The sequence below is a fragment of the Urtica dioica genome, chromosome 10 (assembly GCF_054948205.1).
Source record: "Urtica dioica subsp. dioica isolate 48M chromosome 10, U.dioica_male_clone48M_v1_H2, whole genome shotgun sequence".
Classification (NCBI taxonomy): Eukaryota; Viridiplantae; Streptophyta; class Magnoliopsida; order Rosales; family Urticaceae; genus Urtica; species Urtica dioica.
This window is the reverse complement of record NC_142765.1, coordinates 24,624,171-24,646,266: the sequence shown is the minus strand read 5'-3', so window position 1 is coordinate 24,646,266 and position 22,096 is coordinate 24,624,171. Positions and strand designations below refer to the sequence as shown.

Sequence of the window (22,096 nt, the reverse complement as noted above, 5' to 3'; positions counted from 1 at the left end):
ATCGCCGATTTTATTGACAATGATGTCAATAAAATCTCAGTTTTATTGACAAACATGTCAATAAAACCCCAGTTTTAGTGACAAAAATGTCAACAAATCGTCAGTTTTATTTCTCTAGATGTCAATAAATCTTTAGTTTTATTGACAAAGATGTCAATAAAACACCGGTTGTATTGACAATGATGTCAATAAAACACCGGTTGTATTGACAATGATGTCAATAAAACTTCAATTTTATTGGCAAAGATGTCAATAAAATCCCAGTTTTATTGACTATTACCAACAATATATTACCTGCACAAATAAAAAAAAGACAAGATAATAACCTTAAAGTTTAGAATAGTTGAACATTACAACAAATGACCATATTTATACACTACCTAATATCTCATAGTTCTACACACAAAAGATTGCCTACATCTAAAAACTAGCTGAAAGTCTGTCAAATCCTAGCTAATATCTTATGCCTTGGATAGCAAGATAACATAATGCATATCAATGTCGCTAGACATATCACACATCATTGTCGGACGGGCATCTATTATTCTCTTGCTTCAAACTGTCGTGCCTGTCAAGATCAATGACTAGCTTTTAGTGGTATATGGACATGTCTTCTTACCTCAGTTTCGTCAATGGAAGCATCTGCATCATGAACTATGCGGTCTTAATGACAAAACATCCCGCAACCTCCGCTATCAACATAATACACAATATTAAATTTAGAAATAAAAACTATCTAAAAAATAGACATTTATAATCTCTACCCATTATGTCGTTGAGACATATCATAGGCGGATATATTATTGAAAGGCTCGGAGGTCTGATCATCAATCTTCAAGCTTGCAAATGCATTAATTGAGCCTAACAGGATGGGAAGGAATTCAACCAGACTGGCTATACTCTCTCTCATTCCCTTTAAATAGCTCAATGAGTAATAAACAGTGATTGACTTGGCGGGGAGGGAAATAATCAAAAGAATCCAATCATCCTTTGAGTGCAGCGGGACGTAAATAATACCCACGTCTTCATGTATGTTGAGTATGGAAATTCGAATGAGCGTACATACATAAGCGTATTTAGAGACTAATGTCCCATTTGTGCTGTTATCCACTTATGGTGATATGTGTTTAAAAATCGGAAACAAAATTATTTGACGCTGAGGTTTTCAGTTTCAGAACTTTAGTTTGTCGTTGAACCTTTGTTTGTAACTTCACTCTTTTTCGGCTCCAATTTCTATTTGGAATGAAAACGGGTTGTAGTAGCTTAGATCCAATAAATTTTATTAAAAAAAAAAGTTGTTCGCTTAGATCAGCTCCATCCGAACGCTATTTGGTGGGAATAACGTAAGGGTGGAGTCCACCCGAACTGTAAATCCCACATCAAAATGGCGTGGTTTGTTGAAATGGTGTGGTGTTGCGTTAAATATGGCGCGACACTATTCACCACAATAAAAAAAATTAGTCATTGTAAAGGTTAAAATTTATATATTTGTCACAGATTTATAAAATTATATGATATTTATCTTTAAATTATTCATATTTTAAATTTATTATATTAAATATTTCAAATACAATATTAACATTTGGAGTTTGGGTAAAACTAAAACGACATTAATATTAAAAGCGAAATGAAATAACATCACAACGACATCGAAATGCAAAAAAAAAATAAAAAAAAATTAATAAATAAAATAACAAAATACAACAAAATAAAATTAAAAATAAATTTACAATACATAAACTAATACTCGGGAAGATTAGCGTCGAATCCTTCAAGACCGGTGAAATATTAAATAAGTATAAGGGTATGGAGATAAATAAGAGAAACTTGCATATAAAATTAATAATTAAAATTGGTGTAAAAATTAGAGTTTGGTAGGAGTTGATGTAGTCAGGGCCGGCCCGAACTATTGTGTGGCCTTAGGCAAAAATGAAAAAAACTAAGGCTTTATATTATAAAAAAAGAGGGACTTGAACATAGTAGCTTAAATTGAGGCCTTTTATTCTTCCTAAAATTTGAGGCATTTTATTTCTCCTAAAATTTGAGGCCTTTTTTTTATATGATGAAAAAAAATATTCAAGCCTTTTTCACTTTAAAATTTTGAGGCCTTAGGCCATTGCCTAAGTGGCCTAAGGCTAGGGCCGGCCCTGGATGTAGTGTTTGATGTGACATACACTGTAAAATAGAATAGAAACTTGTGTAATCGGGTGGAGATGGTCTTACCTAGAGTCATAAACATATTTGAATACTTGAATATTAAATATATAATGCAATTGGCATTTTTATAAAAAAGAAAACTAAAATTAAAGAAAAAATAAAACGAAGGCAACAAAGCGGGTCATTCGCTGATGTCAGCAGTGGCTCGTGTTTGTTTGTGGTTCCCAAAGGCATCAGAGTTGCTCATTTGCCCGCCCATGACAATTCAATGTTTGTTGTTGGTTCTCATTTTATTTTTTTTAGGTTTTCTTTTTTTTTTTTTAAGGAATTTTTTTTAGGTTTTCTTAACCACATTTTACCCTCTCATCTAATATATATATATATATATATATATATATTATAATAATAATAAAAAAATCCCTCTATCTCATACACACACATAAATTGGAGACGGTCTTCAAGCTCAAGTAAAGTGAACAAATGAACGTTGTTTAGATTTTCCACTACCACTTTGTGAGGAGGGATTTATAGACTTTTGAACCCCAACAAATCACAAGTCAAAAGAATTTTGGATTTTAGAGACAATTACAAATATATGTAAACAAAACAATCATATCCAATTTTTAGTCCTACTCGTGTATTCCAATATCTAATTATTTAATAAAAAAAATGGGTTAATCAAGCCCTCTAAATCGTATATATCTACGCGGGTCAACGCCATTTACGCTCCGGTGGTGTCTCTACACAAAATCTGAAAAAAAAGCAAAAGAACAATAAAAACATATTATATTTAACATACATAAATGCAACATAAATTTGTAATAAAAAAAAAAAAAAAAGGTCACGCACCAGCTTCGTTCTTGCGTGATCACCAATCAAATTCAAACCACGAGTCCAAGTCCGCATCAGGAATGTCGCTGTCCAAAAACTAAAAAAAAAACAAAAACATGATGTCATTACAAACGGGCGGGTAACCAAAATTGAGCACCGTTTAAAAAAGATAAAAAATTATCTTAAATTAATAAGTATTACAAACGAACTGTCGAAAAAAAAAGACAATTGTCAGAAAAAATCCCTTTACCCAGTTCGATCAAGATTTGTAAGAAAACGTCAAAAGTTACCTCAGAGATTTTGTCCAAGGCAGTCTTTGAACTTCCAGCCACAGTCGTGTGGTCCCCGAGCTGTTCCTTAGCTTGATTTTGATGTTGACCGTCAAAAAATTCGGGCTCCACCGGTGAAGCCTCCGGGGCCACCTGGTCCGCCATGGGCTGATCAAGCGTAAACGTGGGTGGGGCCGGGATGATTTCGTCAAGCACCATTTCATTGACCTGTAAAAATGATTTTGAAATAAATATTTTTTAAACATTCTAGATCCGATTCGACTATAATTCATTACCGAGTGAAACAATTACCTCGAAATTAAGCACCGTTTTAGAAAAAAAAGAAAATTAAATTAAGTTTTACAAAAGAACATTGTTTTCAAGAATCGAAAAAAAAAAAGACAATTGTCAGAAAAAATCCCTTTACCCAGTTCGATCAAGCTTTGTCGGAAACGTTAAAAATTACCTCAGAGATATGGTGAAGGGTAATCTTTGCTTGATTATCATATTGACCGTCAAAAAATTCGGGCTCCACCGGTGGAGCCTCCGGGGCCTCCTGGTCCGCCATGGGCTGATCAAGCGCGAACGCGGCGGGAGGGGGCAAGATTTCTTCCAGCACATTTTCTTCGTTCTGAAATAAATGGTTTTCAAACATTCTAGATCCGATTCGACTGTAATTTACTGAGAGACAACGACAGAGAGATGGATCGAGTTAAAAACAATTACCTCGAAATTGATCTGAGCCGCTATGGCATCTCCAAGTTTGTAAAAACGCTTTCCACGCTTTATGTAAATCATCTTTACACCAGATTGGTATTCTTTCATCTTAAACGTCCAGCCGCGGAATGAGAGATGCATCTTCGCTTTTTCGGACTGATCGGCGTTCGAATCGCCGCGGTTCCATTGCTGCACCGCTGCCAGATTGTATTCCGGCGCGATCTGGACATCGTATTCTGGAATCATCATCTTCAAGAAATTTAAAGTTTTAGGGATTTCGAATGAATGGTTTAGTTAGCCTCAGATCTCATTTAATCGACAGCAGGGTTTAGGGGCGTTTTTTATTCCGGCACATTAAGGGGTTTTCGGTCGTAAGTATTTTTTTTTATTTATTTACATTTTTTTGTTTGTTTATTATACTGAGCTCTATTTAACTTCAATTATTATTTAACTTTAATTATTATTTATACTTTCATTTATATAAAAAAAAAAAAAAATTGTGAGCCTTTGAAAAAATATTATTTTTTTAAAGAATTTTAAATATCTGTTAATTTAAAACTGTCACTTAGAAAACGTTATTTTTGTAGTTCTACTGCTTGATGTATTCGGATAATTTAGGGCATAACTTGGGACCCACGAAAAATCGTGATAAAAATACTTAATATTTAAACAAAATATTATTTATATACTCTTTTTTTTTTCAAAAATACCAAGTATTATTATTTAGTAGCGTCGTAACTACTTACATCGTTAAGTTCAAACAAAAATTTTAACGACGGAAGTATTTACGCATAGCTAAATTTGTAACATAAAGTATTTTTGCCAAAAAAAAAAATGAGTATATAAATATCGGATAGAACAAACTTTGAGTATTTTTGTTGCCATTTTTCCTATTTTTAAATAGCCCGCAGATGTTATTGTGGTTGTCGCCATTTCATCAAACTGCATTTTCACTCACATGAACAGTCATCCTTCTCTAAATTTATTGTGGTTGTTTTTTGTGCTATCTTACCGGATCGGCGTGTTTGTTTTGCAGGCAGTCCGGATTTAGGGAAAAAAAAACAAAAAATTAGAAAAATAGTCAACTTAAACGTTTGATATTGCTAAATAGCCAAGGTTTGGTAAATATTAGGTAAATAGCCATAAATGATGACGTGACTTAATATGACAGTGGCTATTTACTTGATATTTACGTTTGTAAATATATAAAAATGGCTATTTACCTAATATATACCAAACCTTGGCTATTTAGCAATTCTCAACGTTTAAGTTGGCTATTTTGCTAAATTACCCAAAAAAAAAAAAAACAACACATATCAAATGTATATTCACTTTCTATGTTAATAATAATTATCTATTTCTTTTTAAGAAAAATTTTTCTCTAACAATCAATAAGAAACATCTCAGCCTGGACTCCTACGATTAATTCTCCATCGTGATGAATGTAGGAAATACCCCTTTTTGTCAACCATTGTCCTGAATTATATATTGCAAAACGAAAAATCTACAATAAAAATAAATAAAAACATTGAACTAAGCCCACAGGGCCATGATTCACAGGTCAATTAGGAGACCGTCCCTGTGGCATCAAGAATTTGGGTTCTAAAAGGGTAAACTAATAACCTACTGAGCTTATAATAGTAAAAAATAAAAATAAATAAAAAAACAGGAATAGATAAAAATAAAAACCAGCAAGAAAGGCGCTATATGTGCATGGTTATAGTACATGTGCAACACAAACTGTTCAACTTTTGGAGAGAGACAAGTTTTTCTAACCTTATGTTGGCTGTACTTGTTCCTAATCGCAGATAAATTGCGACCACCGCCACAACGGCACAGATGAAGAAGCACCTTGACACAGTTGCACAAATCCGATGGTTGATACAGTGTGCAAGACTTCAATGCGGAATTCTGTTCAGAAATGTGATCACTGTAAAACGCAAGTCTATCAATCAAAACAGAACAGAAAAATGCATTGGCAACGAAAATAATGCTTAGTATCAAAGGTCTGTTGTATGGAGATTATAGATAACTGGCCAAGAAAGTAGCTGAAGCCGTTACGAGCGATGGGGGATAGTGAAGAAGGGAAAAGTTGAGTAGAGATAACTCTGCGATATAATTGGCCATGCACTCCAACTGTGTAGATAAGACCTAGCAATGAAACAAGACAACGACATAGGTATAAGTAAGATATTGAGCTGATGCAATTTAATGAGAACTCATTAAACTAACTATACCTCGCTAATTGGTGGAGCTGCAGAAATAAATCGCCTGAACAAAGTTGTAGAGATGAGAAGTCAGTATCGATTTGAGGAAAAAGAATATATTACAGACATATCGATTTGAAGAAATGTAGACAAAAAGTAACATGTCAGTGACAGAGGGACATCTAAATATTACCTCAAGACACAAATAGTCGTTGGGGCTGCCATTTCAAACTTCAGGTGATCCAGCACAGCGGTTTCCATTGACAAAACCTATTTAGAGTGATTTGATTAGCTGTAATTCAGGGTGCAAAACTGTACACAGAAACCTGATAGGTTTGGAAGTCAAACCTCAAATCAATCTAAAAGCATCATATATGATAACTAGAAATAGCTGCTAACCTCTTCCTTCAAGTATGTACTGTCAGTTATGTAACAGAATTCTTCCACGAGAGGAGGAGAAACCTCTTCATATTTACTGGAAAAAAATGACACGCAAATCAGCATGCACATATTATGTCTTGAGAGATAAAAAAAAAGAGAGAGAGAAATAAAAGAAACGTGACAGGTTTATTCAATCATGTGCAAGCAAGGAAATATTTATTTCAAAGTGTGATCTTACGCTGCAATAATCATGCATGCAACACCAAGTAATTGTAATTTCTGACGTCTTATCACCTTGCCCGAAAGATAGCGATCAGTGTAGTTAACGGTAAAAAATAGAGTGTCGCATACAAGTCTGTACTCTTCAGAAACCTAAAATTCGATTAGAAATAAAGAGAACTAGTCATTAACTTAAAAACTTGAGATGAACAATTTTCAAAAATCCAAATTAACAAACTCATCAAAATATGATACCATGTTATATCACATAGCATTGTTGATGTTGATTTTTCTCACTTACCTCCACAAGCCAATCTATCAACGTTGCACGCATACTGGGATTGATATCGATCTGAATCCTTTCTATGAACTCCATGGAAGGTCTTTATTTAACCTGAAACCAAATCACTGAAAGAAATCAAAACAGTGTGTTCAAAGTTCAAAAGTTTAGTTACAAGTATTTGAAGAGGTGATTAAAAAAAAAAAAAAAAGTATTTGCAATTGCAGAGCTCTACTTGAAAACTAAACATAAAAATGAACTTCCAGAATATATGATATCTATCTATCCAGCCCTAATATCATGCATTAAAAAGGAGCAAATCTAATAAGAAATCATAAATGATAAACGTAAAAAATCTTAATCATAACTCTTCTTAACACACATGGATGATTAAAAAATAGCTAATTTCATATCATATATCCTTTCCATATGCTTAGACATTGATCATTTCTATATGCCAAAGAACCATGCTTCAAAACTAACTTGTAAATAAGGTTGATAAACAAGGTTTAACCACTAACATATTCTATCTATCTAGTAATATTTTTCTCATCTGTAAAGTTCTAAAATAAAACTGACAACTCAACTGTCAAACTCGCCACAAACAATTTGATAGAGTCACACACACACACACACACACACACAACCTATTCAGGCAGATGCTTAGCCATGCAGAGATAAGTAATTAAAAAAGAAAGGTAGAAGAAGAAAGAAAGTCAAAGGAGAGTCAAATAATCTTTTCTGTATACAGGAATGGTAACCTCGGATTCTCGCAAGTGCTTGTATATATCAGAAGTGGTAGTTGAAAGGAACTGTGGGCCTGGCAATTTGTCCATTTCAATAGCTAGATTGGTTGTTTTCCTATCTACCAATGCACCTATCTTGCTCATATCTCCTGATATGCCAAAAAAAAAAAAAAAAACTTGCATAAGGTCGGGAGTAAGACAACAAGATAGAGGAGCTCTCTGCAATGATCTACATTTATTGACTAGTTAATAACAGATGTATACAAGGGAAGTAAAACTTGCTCTTTTCACATCATCTGGAATGGAGAACCTGTTGCTTCTCTTTCCCTCGATACTAGACAAGCTCTCACCCGAAGGAACTAAAATACGAATACGTATAGTTAGTGAAACTTTAAAGAATCTTGGTGATAAACAAATATGTTTTTAGCAACTGAAGAAGGTAAGGCCGTAGATTCTGCGCTGCACTCAGAATCACCTGGGAAATTTGTATTTTTTGGGGGAACAACACCACCTGAATTCGACTCAATGATGCTAGAAAAGTATGCTTTGAGGGCTCCCAAGGTTCGTTTTTTGTTTCGGCAATCTTTGCCACACATGGAACCTTAAATTAAATTACACCAGTAAGCCAATAGTTTATAGAGCAAGCAAAGTAGATTCCTACAACTTCATTTCAATTTCCATACATTTACAAGACAGTTACATATATCAAATGCTTACTTCAATTAAAAATTAAAATCAAACGATCTATTTCCAAAACTTAATCAAAACCCGTGATCAGTATATAGTCAAAACTTAAGCCAAAACTTAATCTGTATATAGTCCATCAGCCAGCCATGACAGTGCATTTCAATTGCATATCCTTAATTTTTTTTAAACACAGTTGAGGAAGGAAATGATAAACCAAAAAAAGCACAAAAATCAAGCAAACTAGTCCCAATTGCCCTATCGAATTCCTTTTAATTCACTACGGTATGGTAGTATTGTTGTTCTTACCCATGTCAAAGATGGACGACAATTACCACCTGACGTTAATTTTCTGACCCAAAAAAAAAAAAAAAAAAAAAACCATTCAAAAAAGCCCTTGTTTTCTACGTCTAATTAACCCTGATCTCAACAACATCATAAAACGAACAAAGTCTTTTCAAAACGAAAAAAAGCAAAGAAGTCTCACCATTGGCTTGGACGAACCAAGCAATGCTGATCGCGAGAAGTTCTTTAGGTTGGTGACATGACATCGGCAAGAGCTGGTCGCTTCTTCCTCGATAGTTCCTCCAACGCCCCTGTGTTCTTGTCGGAATTCGAGGCCATGATCTGCGCGGCCAATATCGGAGCCCAGAAACGATAATTTGGGGACGGACTAGGGTTTCGGATTAGGGATTTCCTAGAGAGACAACCAGATTTAGATGAACAGAGCGGGAAATGAATTATCTTGGCCGTCAAGAGATTAAGGGAGCGCCAAAAAAACGAGGATGGACTAGTGAGCGATCCTGGCCGTCTATCATCAATTAACTTGATCTAAACCGTTTATAATCACGTCGCAATTCGTTGGGTATGTTTTACTCCGATTTTGTTGCTGTTTCTTTTTTGGCTCGGTTTGAAATCCGAAAAATAAGAGAAAAAGTAAAAATACAAAAGAAAATGAAAACATGAAGAAAAATAAGATAAAAAATCAAAATTATATACTGTATTGTATTTGTAAGTCATAAAAAATAAGACATAAAGAAAAAAAAATATACATAAATGTGGTTTCCACATAAATAAATTTAAAAAGATTTTCATTTTTAATCAAATTTTCTCAAGAAAATAAAATACTCACTTTAGTTATACAATTTCTCTCTCATTTTCTATCTTACTTTTAGTTCCATCCAAACAATCAAAGATAAAAACAAGAGATTTCATTTTCATTTCTCTCTTATTTTCCCGTTTCAAACGGGGCTTAAGAGATTTTGACTCAAATTTTACTAAATTCTTATCACTTTAGTAAAATCAATTAATTATAATTTGACATTTTTATTATAATTGAATTGCTCAAAACTTTGACGTCGTCAAAACTACCGCGTTATTTTTACACTAACATGATCTTCCTAATATTTGCACAACTATTTTATTTTATTTTTATTTTTTATCATTGTGATACAAGTTTAAACTACACAAAGTGCATTAAGAGGAATAATATTCATCATACGGATTCTATATAGTCAGGCCTTACGTAAATATTAACAAATTAAGGACTTAAAAAAGTTTGTTGATTAAAAAATTTAGGCTTATATATAGCTAAAGTTAAATTTTAAATTTGGATTATTTTAAATTATGATATCCTTAATACTTTTGGACCGAAATCTAATATGTCAAAATTAATCCAAAAATATGACTTATTTATATTTATTGGTACAAAATTACCCTCAATTAAATATCATTTTGTTTTTCTTTTATATTTCGTTTATCTAGTTTATTTACATGGTTATCGATAATTTATATGATTTATTGACATTGTCGATGTTGAACCGAAAATTTACCTCAAAACAGTCGACGATTCGGGATGAAAACTGATAAATTTGAATTTATAAATGGAACTCCAAACTTTTGTTATGAGATCGATTTTGCTTCATAATATTATTGAAATAAATAAAGGTAGATTATATAATAAAAGAATAGCTTGAGGCCTTTTATTAAATATTGAATAAGGATTTTCAATTAAAAAAAATATATATGGAGAACATAAGATAAATGAATAGAGGGCTTAAAGAAAATGTAGGTGTAATTCCATCCTCTCATCCAAAATAAATGTCTTTGTTCATAGACCTCATGAGAAGTTGGTGAGCTCCGCTGATTTTGGGGACACGACGTTGTTGAATAGGTCCCCTCCTATCAGCTCATGACACATATGTAGCACGATCCGATAATTGACGAAGCGGTTGAGACTAGTGGTTGATTGGTCATCGATCTCCGAGATTCTAGGAGCTCTTTGAAACAATCAGCTGGCGAGCTGAGACATAGAGCTAAGCTAACGAGTGCTAATCTGACGAGCTGATCCGGAGAGTAAGCTGACGAGCTGATCCGAAGAACTAAATTGACGAGCGAGCCAAAGAACTAAGATGAAAATTGCTTACCCCACTATGTGTCATAGGCTGGGACTCGAGGTCAATCTATGGGCTTAAAAAATCTGATGATATTTAGTAGTTTTCATATAATTTGTTTTTAGTTTTTTTTGTATAATTTAGTTCAAATCTTTAGCTTCTAACTTTATTATTGTGTTTAATATGAGATTTCGAGTTTGTATCCAATTTGTTTGTTAGACCCAAAAATAGGGTTTAGATTTGAATGTGTTTTTTGGGTTTTTTGTTTAATTAGTTGTAGAGTATGAATGCTTATGTATAATTAGTTGATTTTTAACATGGATATTATCATTATTTTGATTTTTTACTTTTTATTGAACTATTTCATTAAGTTTTTTGTTTGAATTTTGTTGAATCCTTATTGTAGACTTTTTCATTTTTATCATATGTTATGTATGATTTTTTTTAAAATATATTTACAAAAGTTGCTTCTAATTGCAAAAGTCGCTTCTGATTAGAAGCGACTACTTCTAATTTCGAGCGTAGCTTCTAAAACCTTTTTTTTTGTAATAGTGATATTTATTTACTGCATTCCTCTCGGTATTTGACTGTATTTTTCGACGGTAACGGTAATTTCAACGACATAGTTTACCATTTTTTTATGATCCACGGTACCGTTGACTAACCACCGGATACCAGCAAAATTTGAATTCTGAAATGGTAAGTGTGTTTCGATCCTTAGTTTTGAGATTGAACTTCATGATACTTTCACATGATATAAAAAATCATTAAGTCCAAACGGGTATTCGGTCCAATCAATGGAATTCGGTTCAATATGAGCGAACGCAAAGAGCCACTATCTCGAGAGAGCTTGCTAAGAATCCCATATTAAAAGTGAGTGAGAACTAATAAAAGTTTATAAAAATCATGAGTTATTGCTCTTATTGTCAATTAATTTTGTGATGAAACTTATGATTCTTTCACGATTGTATATAGCTTTATGCTTCATTTTACTTAGTTTACATAACCATTTACAATTGGGTAATTAAGCCAAATAGCCTCCTGAAAATAAGCAATTTATTTTTAGCCAACATTTTGTTAATTAATGGTAAATAGCCATGAGGATTTATTTACAGCGAAAATAGGACGAGACTGCCCTTTGTTATTCCCGCCCATTTTGTATCAGCGCATTTACACATAATAAGCTCACAGATTTCGTCATTAATGCTCGCGCAAATCAAGGAGGTAATTAAAACCGTATAGCTGCGTTCACACTTCACACGCAACCGCTCTCATTTATTGTTTTTTTTTTAAAAGAAGAAAGATGAAAGAGAGCCGAGAGAGAGATAGAGCCGAGAGAGAGAGATCGAGGGAGTGAGAGCTCGAGGAAGAAGAGAACGCTCGACCGGACCACCACCAAACACCCCGTCATGAGCGGACCGGGGAGTCTCCGGGAGTTGCCGAGAAAAGATTGACGAGGGGTTCGGCTGGAATCAAAGAGAACCGTCGGAATTCATCAAATTGAGAAGGTATTTCCCATGAAAATTCATAAAATTGAGAAGGTATTCATCAAAGAGAACCGTCGGAATTCAAGAGATTGATTTTTTTTTTTCTCTCGTGCTCCCTCTTTAAATTTTCCGAGAAGAGAAGAATCTGCGCCCAAAGGTCCCGATCGATATTATGGACTCCGCAAAGAACAATTTTTTTTTTTTTTTTTTTTTTTTTTTTTTTTTTACAGTATGTTCGTGTAAATAAAAATCAAATTTACAGTATACTCGTGTAAATACGAAGCTTATTTATAGTATATTCATTGTAAATACAAAACATATTTACAGTATATTCACTGTAAATACAAAACATATTTACAGTATAATCATGTATTTGAATAGAAAAAAATTCTGGAAATATTTTGAGCACGAAAATTCTGGAAATTATGAATATATGGAAGACAAAATAATATCAATAAATGAAGAATATATTTACAGAGTTTATCCATATAAATTGCCACGAAAATAGATACTAATTACCTAAAGTCAACGTTAAAAACTTCCAAAAATATAACAATAAATGGGCTATTAATTTTCAAAATCTGCAGGAAATTTCAAATTGCAAATTTGAAAACTTCCCTATTCGGTTTATGCGAATTAAATAAGGGCAAAAGTGTAAACCTAATTTAATTAATAAGCTGCCACGTAAGCAATATGACTATTTACAGCATATTAACGAAAGGTTGGCTAAAAAAAATTGCTAGTGTTTAAGATGGCTACGCAGCCAATTATTTGTTTACAATTTCATTTATGAGAAAAATCTGTTTTAGAATATATATATATATATATATATATATATGTATATAACAAAATAGATATTTTTATGAGTGTTCTAGTTAAATAATGAGTACTAGAAGTAGAGCTACTACAATTGTAAAATAGTTGAAATTTGTCCATTAAATCAATTTCTTTATCCACCCAAGTATATAATTTACATATGATAGTTTTTTTGTATTTAGATTATGCAGAATATTGCATTATGGTAGTTCTTTAAACAATGCTATTTACTATAATCTTATTTGATAACACATATATAAAGCTGTTAAATATTAATTAATAAGAGAATAAAAGAAAGTATTAATAGTATTTTTTTTATAAAAATAATAGATTTTTATGTCCCATTCTTATTATTCTCATAATACTACTACTCCATACTTTCATATAGTTTAGTGTTAAAAAAGGAACATTAGTTTTGCAGAAAACTTGGAACTGGGCATAACATAATACAGTGCCGTTTATCCAAGAAGCGACGACTCATCTTGCTGTCGTTTCTAGTAGCAGGACTTGATAATAAAAGCGGGAAAAAAAAGCCTCAATTACATATAGCCGCGAAATTGAGATTCGAGAGAAGAAGAAGACGAGGAAATAACACCAGAAATGCAAAGCTCACAGCCATGGGTGGAGAAATAGTATAATCATCTCTCTGTGTGTGTGTGTATATATATATATATATATATATATATATATATATATATATATTTCTACTCTCCATTCTTGCTTTGATTTTAATTTTTCAGTCGGCCGAGGCAAGTCAAAGACGTCGCTCACCAGGACGAGGTGGTTCGCGTCCTCACCAACACTCTCGAGACGGCCAACGTGAGATCTACAGACTATTTTCTCAAATTTTTTTCCACATTTCTTCTGTTTTTTTTTTTAATATTATAATTTCAGCTTTACGGGTAACTACGACTGCCCTCGCCATCGCTCACCAGCTTTACGGGTGATCTATCTTCTTCGCTCTCATGGCATATAACGTGTTTTCGTTTGCTGTGATTTTTCATTATCTAGTACTTTGTTTGGTTCTATTAAATTTTGTGTTTGGGAATCTAGGGTTTATGCTCTTGCTTTTATGCGTTGCTTGTTTAAGCACACAAATGGTTTATTTTAGTTGCTAGAAGTAGAAGCTAACACATAGATGGAAGCTTTTTTTCCCTATTAGGCATCAAGACTGTAAGTGATTTTTGTTTCATCTTTTTTCTCTTGACATTGTTGGTTGATTTACCTGTAAATTAAAATCACATATTTAACATCAAATGGGATAAGAATATGGCAAAAAGTTAGGAGGTAATGGAAGACCACTTCAATTAGTGCGAAAAAAAAAAAAACCATTTTCTTTGTCTCCATGTAACCATCATCATATAATTTTATAGGCCTGAGCTATACAAGTCTAGAGTGTTGGAGCTCAATGCTAGTGATGACCGTGGTATCAATGTTGTTCGGACAAAGATAAAGAATTTTGCAGCCATTGCCGTCGGTTCCCAACGTCAAGGGTATTTACTCTTTGTTGTATTAAGTAGCATACAAGTGGAGGTGTTTGAAATCATCAAGAGATCCTCATCTGACGGCTAAAGCTTCATCAGCGAGCTGGGCGAGCTAAGGAGTTGAGCGAAGTTGCGAGCTGAGCTGAGCGAAGCTGCGAGCTGAGCTGAGCGAAGCTGCGAGCTGAGCTGAGCGAAGCTGCAAGCTGAGCTGAGCGAGCTGCGAGCTAAGTTGAGCGAGCTGGCTTGGTGCTTGCGTGACTCAAGTTTCTCGGATTCAGAAGACCGTTGGATCATCAGCGAGAGATTGCGTAAAGGACACGTCAGCGTAGCAGGGGTCTTTAAATACGGGCTTGTTGTGATCTTTGTACATAGAACATATTCATAATCATCTAAGCACTCGTCTGAGAGAGAAAGACTGAGAGAAAAACATCGTGTGAGAGAGAACTACGTGTAAAGATCAGTCTGAGGGTTTTCAGATTGTGTTCGTGTGTATTGTTCATCATCGTTGATAGTGGAACTACCCCAAGGCTGGACGTAGGTCATTTAAGACCGAACCAGGATAAATCCGGTGTGCTCCTACTTATCTTTTACGTTCTTGTACATTGTGTTTGTATTGATCTGTTTCTTGTATCACAAGGCACTTCAGTTTCGAAGGCTTGTGTATTGAACAGGGTAAAAAACGCAACAATCTTGTTTAAGGAAAGAAAAAAAATGCTCTATATTCTTACTTTTTATCATGCTCATTGTTTTATGCTTTTGTATCGTTTTTCTTTTACTAAAATAAACTTCAGGGGCTATCCATGTCCGCCGTTTAAGATCATTATCCAGGACGAGGCTGATTCTATGACCGAAGATGCACAGGTATGTTCGTTATTTCTCTTTTGGCTCCCTAGTTCTTTGCTGTACCAGACATATCCAGTGAAGCCTTTATTACATTTACATTCCTCTGTGCTCCGCAGAATGCCCTGAGACGCACAATGGAAACTTATTCCAAAGTCACGAGATTCGTTTACATATGTAATTACATCAGCAGGTAGTATAAGCTGTCTCGCAGGAAGATTTTTTAATTTAATTTACATGGGTCTCCTTTCGGGGAAGATGATGGGAGACAAAATTTATGGATTGTATCTTATGTGTCATTTGCTTCTTCCATCTGACTTAATTCATTAGAATGATTGATGCTATTTGTATCATGTCATATTATATTCTCACTCTTTCTTATTTATCTGAAACAATATGTTATTTGCTCTAAACTACTCTAAGCACGTACTTCAACTTGGATTAGATTCTTATAAAAAGAAAAGCACGGGATACATTTGGGTCAACCAAAATCTGGCAACAATTTTTTTTATTTTCGTTTAAAAGTTACTGTAGATAATGTATTTGTGAAAGTATGAGCCTTTTCTTCAATCAAAACCTATAGATTATAATTAAAAGGTTGGAATTTCTTAATGTAGGGTCATAGAGCCACTTGCTTCCAGGTGTGCAAAGTTCAGGTTCAGGCCACTTAAAGAAGAAATCATGAGTGGTCGTATAGAGTACATCTGCAAAGAAGAGGGACTGAATTTGGATTCAGAGGTGTTCATATACAATGGCATAGAAGCTTACCCTATATATGTTAATGCCCAATTAGTTCTCTTATATATGTTGGAATATCAATTTGAGACCATGGTAAAGGCCAATATCACTCCTTTTTGCAGGCTCTTTCAACTCTAAGCTCTATCAAGGTGATCTTCGTCGGGCTATCACATGCTTGCAGGTTAGTGATTTATCTTCTTAGAAATCGAATAGATCCAATGCATCAGGAAAGGAAAGTCTACTTACGAATTGAATAGATCCGTTGCGTCTGAAAAATAAACTAGTACTAGGTCATGTTGTGATCTAGATATCTCTGCTCAACTAACACAGAATGATTTCATACTCTTGAGTTATTCATGTGTATCCTTTAATGATGAGTTTGGTGTTTTAGTATATTGTTTTTTAGTTTCTTTTTCTCACCCTGATTCATGATTACCATTTTTTCTTTACATGTGTAGTCAGCTGCTCGCTTATTTGGATCGTCAATTTCATCCAAGGACTTGATAAGTGTTTCTGGTGTTAGTTTCCATTTACATGTCTACAAATTTCCCGTTTTGAATCAAAGATTTTATTATGATTTTTAAAGAGGATAAAACCTGTTTAAAAAAAAAGAGAATAATATCTTGGATATTGTTCTGACAAGTGTTCAACTTATGTGGAGTATTCCTACAACTAGATTATAGTAGTCAAGTATGTCAAATATAAGCCATAAAAAGAGAACAATGGAGTTGAAAAAATAGGCAGATTTTTGGGGGGGAAAAGTTAGGATGTTTCTACAAGTCTCTGGAATGCTTGTATAAATATCTTACATTTTTGCTTACTGTTTTGTGACTATTTATTTGTTCATTTACATGTCCTTTATAAACTTCATTGTCAAGGTTGGGGTAATGTTTTTTCTTTGCGACTAATCTTGCACTACAGTACACAGTTTCTATGCCGAAACAGACGATCCTTTCTGCCTTATTTCCTAGTTTATATAAATAAAAGTGATTTAGTGGGCGAAAGGTAATGTGCTGTGCGCATCAGTACACGGTTACTAATCTTGTAGAATATAGATAGCATATCTTTTAAATCCGTGACTTTGTTTCAATTTCTTTCTTTTCTAATTCCCATCCGATATATCCCGGGCCTATTTCCCAGGTCATCCCAGCAGAGGTTGTGGGAGCACTCTTTGCAGCTTGCAAAAGTGGAAACTTTGGTTTGGCAAACAAGGAAGTCAACAACGCGATTGCAGAGGGATATCCTGTCACTTTTTTTCCCTATTCACGATATTCTAGTTTGTTGCTTCTGTGATATTGACATTTTAAAACCCATGTTGTTTTCAGTTATTTGATGTGGTGGTTGAAGAAGAGGATTTATCAGATGAACAAAAAGCAAGAATATTCAAGAAATTGGGTGAAGCAGATAAAGTATGCTCCTTTAATATAATAATAATTATTATAAATTGATTATGTGGATATAAGTCACCAAGTAAAGGTTTTAATTAACTCTGTTATTTATTATTGTGGATCAGTGTCTAGTCGATGGTGCGGACGAGTACTTACAGCTGCTTGACGTGGCCGGCAACACGATGCGTGCCATATGTAATATGCCCCAAGAATTCTCATTTAGTTGAGTTTTAGCTTGTGTTACTCTCTAAATAATGACCTTTTGATTGTTTGTATGTTTGAATTGAATCTCAATCCTAAAACTCTTACCAGCTACCGAAATTGGGAGAGTTATTCAACTATATGGCTTACTTCATGATTTTGGCGTGCCTTGACCGTACAATCAGTTATCAGTGATGGTCATAACAACTAATAAGTTGTCACCTTAATAGGGATCGTGGATAATCACTAATCCGTAGCTAACTAAATAAAACACTTGAATGTCAATTTTTTTTTCGGCATGTAAATATTTTGCATCATGAGTGAAGCATCTAGATGGCTACTCAATCATATAGTTTAATTTCATTTTCTTTTTATTTGGGCTCAAATAAGATCTTCAATAGCAAATAAATAATTTTTCAATAAATACATACAACACTTATTGTTGGGGAAAATAATTGAAAAAAAAAACTCGTTTATGTATTTGACCGAGTGAGTGACCAGTCTGGTATAGCCTTAAATAATATACGTATATATATATAACCATGCAAATCCTTCACAAGCTACGTCCTTTGATTCTTCGTATCTTTCTATTTATGACGTTTAACCGGCAAATGGCTTATGAAAAGTCTCTCTCTTTCCCCGTCCAAAGAAACACCATACTTGGATTGGATGCAATTACAAAAAAAAGTCGTTACGAAAGTTGAACTATATCACATATCTATTAATAATCATCATCAGTTTTAATTCCAAAAAGATTTGTCGTCTTCTTGACTTTAAACTCAATTTGGTTACATCTCGTTGACCCGCTTTGATAAGTCTCCCACGCCTGGGACCCACATCTCACTACTCTTACCTTCAATTTCGCCAAACTTAACGACCAATATCTATACATATCCAATACACATATCATATTACTACACCCAAGCTTGCTTGGGCCAAGTGGTAACACCGCTCTCCTCCCAAGCGAAGGACGCGGGATCGAATCCCGGCGGGCGTAATGCTCACATTTAATTAATTCTGGGGTGTGTTTGTGTGGTTCTAGAAATAAATATTTATATTTGTCCAACCCCTCATATTTGTAAATATCCGATCTTGTATCATTGACTACTTATAAAGCCTTCTCTAAAAAAAACATATCATATTACTACTACTCTCTCTATCTCTCTATATACACACGCTGACACGTATATACAATTACAGAGACGATATGACAATAGACGAGTCTTTCAAGAAACCAGGCTCGGTTCCGTTCAATTGGGAGATCAAACCCGGCGTTCCCAAACAGCCTCAGCTTCCATCGCCGCCGCGAAAGCGAGCCGGAGCCGAGAGCGTCGTTCTCCTCGGCTTCGAGAGGACGATCGGCGAGGTGGCGGCTGGGCCGAGCCGAAGCGCCGGTGGTGGTGGAGTCGCTAGGGTGTTTCGCCGAGTCTCTGCTGCTGAATCGGAAGCTGAGCGGGAAAAAGAGCCACGGCACTTGCGTTTCGGGCTTCGAAACGCCACGTTGCAGGTCCGTTTCTTCGAGGAGCTCGGTCGTTTCGCTGTTTCGTGAATCCCCGGGGATGTCGTTTTGTAGCTCTTCGGGCCGGTCGTCGCCGTCGTTCAAGGCGGGGAGTGACGCGGAGAGTGGGCTGGGTTTGGGCTGTTTTGACTGAGGGGAAATGGCCGAATCTACTACTCAATTCAATGATTTGGACCAAAATATAGAGTTTCTTGTTTTGGACACTTTTAGTAGTTGCTTAAGTGAGCAAGTACATATTTGCCCTTGACTTCATTGTTTATTTTGAAAATACCCCATTAAAGAAACACGTCAGTTAATATTTCAAAACCCAAATGAAACCTATTTTCATCTTCTTGGTTCGCGCTCTCTCTCCTCTCTCCTCCGACTCTTGCTCCCTCTAAAACCCTCACCCACGTCGCCGAAATCGCCGGAGAAACCCTCACCCACATCGCCAAAATCGCCGAAAACCCTCACCCATGTTGCTAATCTCTCCTAAATATCTCAGGTTCGTTGCTAATTTTCATTATTCTTTCAAATCTCTACGAAGTCCCTATTTTCAAACCCTAAAATCGCAGAGCATGGCAGCCAAAAAACGCGTTCCGGTTTGAAAGAATCCGAGGACAACGAAGAAAGGTCCGGTGCATTTCTTCACTTTGAGCGTTTTGGACAACGCGAAAATTTAACTATAAATGAGGTACATTTCTTCACTTTGAGCGTTTTGGGCAACCAATCGTTGCCGCCCGGTGCCGCAGTTCACAAGAAGGAGAGTGAACGTTTGCCGAGAAATTGGAACTTTAACGTACAGCTCGTCAGTTGGGTACCTGACCAACGGCGTAGACATGTCTGCTTTAGATGCAGCTCTTATGAACATATTTAGGCGGAAGCTCGCGATAGATTTATACCAACTTGGGGCGGTGAAACTTGCGATCGGCTATGAATCTGACAAGGAGTTTCCAACGTCTTTGGCCTAGGATGTTTATATTTATATGAACTCAAATCTAAAATTATGTTTTATATTTATGTATGATTTTGTATGACTTGAATGCCTAAAACTGCTATATATTTTGGTTTATATTTTTGTATGGTTTTGTTTTGATATGGCTGTGTCTATAGTTGTGGACCGATTGTAGACAGTAAATATCTAAAATCACCACAATTGTAGACATCAATATCTACAATCACTAAAATTGTAGACATCAATGTCTACAATTTGAACAACTATTGTCATTTATGTTTAGGAATTAAAGACGTAAAAAAGACATAAATTACTGAAATTGTAACATATAATTAGTCATTCATCCATTATTGAAATACACTCCAAGTTCCAAAACGATATATAATTAGTCATTAAACTATAATAAGTGAAATTAGTTCAAAAAACACATACAACTATAATAATTCAATTCTATCATTAACCCTGTCTCACTGAAATATAACATTGTAAATTCATCACCACCATAACACTGCAAAAGTATTAGTTCAAACCAAAAATTGTAATTGCATTGCATTGCATTGAAATCAGTCTTCATTACATCATTACAAAACCCTTAAAACAGATACCTTAAAATCTGACTTCGAGCAGAGCATTTGGTCTATTGTCTGACTAACCAAACATGTTCAGAGCATGTAAAAAACTACACAATGGCAATGACAACGAACAGAGTCATCTTCAGCTTGAAAATTTGAATTCGAAGTCCCGCATTCTCGGATTCTAACATGTTTTTCTTCCTCAGCAAACCGGGAATGATTTGCTTCTATCTATAGCACATTTCTGGGTCTATCCATTTGAAATACCCGCACCCACCATCTTCCTGAGAAAACAAACACAAAGAGGGTGACTTTTCGGCGAAAACAAAGACGCGATTCACAATCGTGATTCGAGAGCTTACCTTTTTTGTGATGCAACCGTGGAACCTCCTTCCAGTATTCAAAATTGTCCACGAAGCGCACTCGCGAACAGGAATGCCACAGTAGCAAAGCTCTGCCATGACTGCAAGATCGCGACTTGAAGTTAAGCAGACGAGTTAAGCAGACGAGAGAAAGAAGAAGCAATTTGGGGTCCTTTTCTTATTTAGGGATTTCAAATTGTTTTTCTCATTTTCTACTGATTTTATATACAAATATTAAGTTGGTGGATTTATAAATGAATTCAATAAATAGAATAAATAAGTTGGTACTCGAATTTATGTTAGATTGAGACACATGGATTTTCGTCCAAATGTATCGTTAAAATGAGTAACGTCGTTACTAGAAATGCAGTTTAGTGATTATTCCCGTAAAAAAAAGTTTGAGTACCAAACTGAGTCCAGAGAAAGAGTTTGATGATTTATGCCGCCAATTCCCCTTGATATGTATAATTGTAATAAAAACTGTCATAAACGGTAGACTTATAAGTCTACAGTTAACAACAATTGTAGATATCGACGTCTACAGTTGTAGTAACTGTAGACCTATAATATCTACAATTGTTACAACTGACATTCCTGCATAGCAAAAACGCATATCTGATTGTTATTATCGTGTATGAAAAAACTTAAATGTCTACAATGAGACTATTTGTATACATGTATATCTACAATTACAATAACGACGTATAACGGGGACAGTCTACAATTTCAGAGACTGTAGAATGTATGTCTACAATTCAAGAACGCGAAAAAAAAAACTCAAACGTCCAAAAACATGAAGAACAACACACAAACAAACCTAGCAACAAACAACACAGAGACGACGGGTAATGGCACCAACAAACCCAGAACG

General features: G+C 34.7%; 3 long non-coding RNA genes and 3 pseudogenes across 4 annotated transcripts; 3 read left to right on the top strand and 3 right to left on the bottom strand.

Annotated features, from left to right (window-relative positions):
• Window positions 1–2,749: 2,749 nt before the first annotated feature.
• LOC149384370 (uncharacterized) lies at window positions 2,750–3,409 on the bottom strand. Its single transcript, XR_016301698.1, has 3 exons — window positions 3,279–3,409; window positions 3,007–3,085; window positions 2,750–2,908 (listed from the first exon to the last, which is right to left on the bottom strand). It is a non-coding gene; the product is annotated as an uncharacterized LOC149384370 (long non-coding RNA).
• A 284-nt stretch (window positions 3,410–3,693) lies between these two features.
• On the bottom strand, window positions 3,694–7,950 carry LOC149384369 (cyclin-A1-4-like; annotated as a pseudogene).
• Window positions 7,951–8,092: 142 nt separating this feature from the next.
• LOC149384368 (uncharacterized) lies at window positions 8,093–9,198 on the bottom strand. Its single transcript, XR_016301701.1, has 3 exons — window positions 8,979–9,198; window positions 8,283–8,408; window positions 8,093–8,166 (listed from the first exon to the last, which is right to left on the bottom strand). It is a non-coding gene; the product is annotated as an uncharacterized LOC149384368 (long non-coding RNA).
• Window positions 9,199–14,087: 4,889 nt separating this feature from the next.
• On the top strand, window positions 14,088–15,521 carry LOC149384367 (uncharacterized). The gene is made up of 3 exons (XR_016301802.1): window positions 14,088–14,130; window positions 14,561–14,680; window positions 15,463–15,521. It is a non-coding gene; the product is annotated as an uncharacterized LOC149384367 (long non-coding RNA).
• A 3-nt stretch (window positions 15,522–15,524) lies between these two features.
• On the top strand, window positions 15,525–17,497 carry LOC149384366 (replication factor C subunit 4-like; annotated as a pseudogene). Its single transcript, XR_016301592.1, has 5 exons — window positions 15,525–15,532; window positions 16,129–16,249; window positions 16,372–16,430; window positions 16,708–16,767; window positions 17,390–17,497. The product of XR_016301592.1 is annotated as a replication factor C subunit 4-like (transcript).
• A 1,505-nt stretch (window positions 17,498–19,002) lies between these two features.
• On the top strand, window positions 19,003–19,486 carry LOC149384365 (uncharacterized; annotated as a pseudogene).
• Window positions 19,487–22,096: the final 2,610 nt, after the last annotated feature.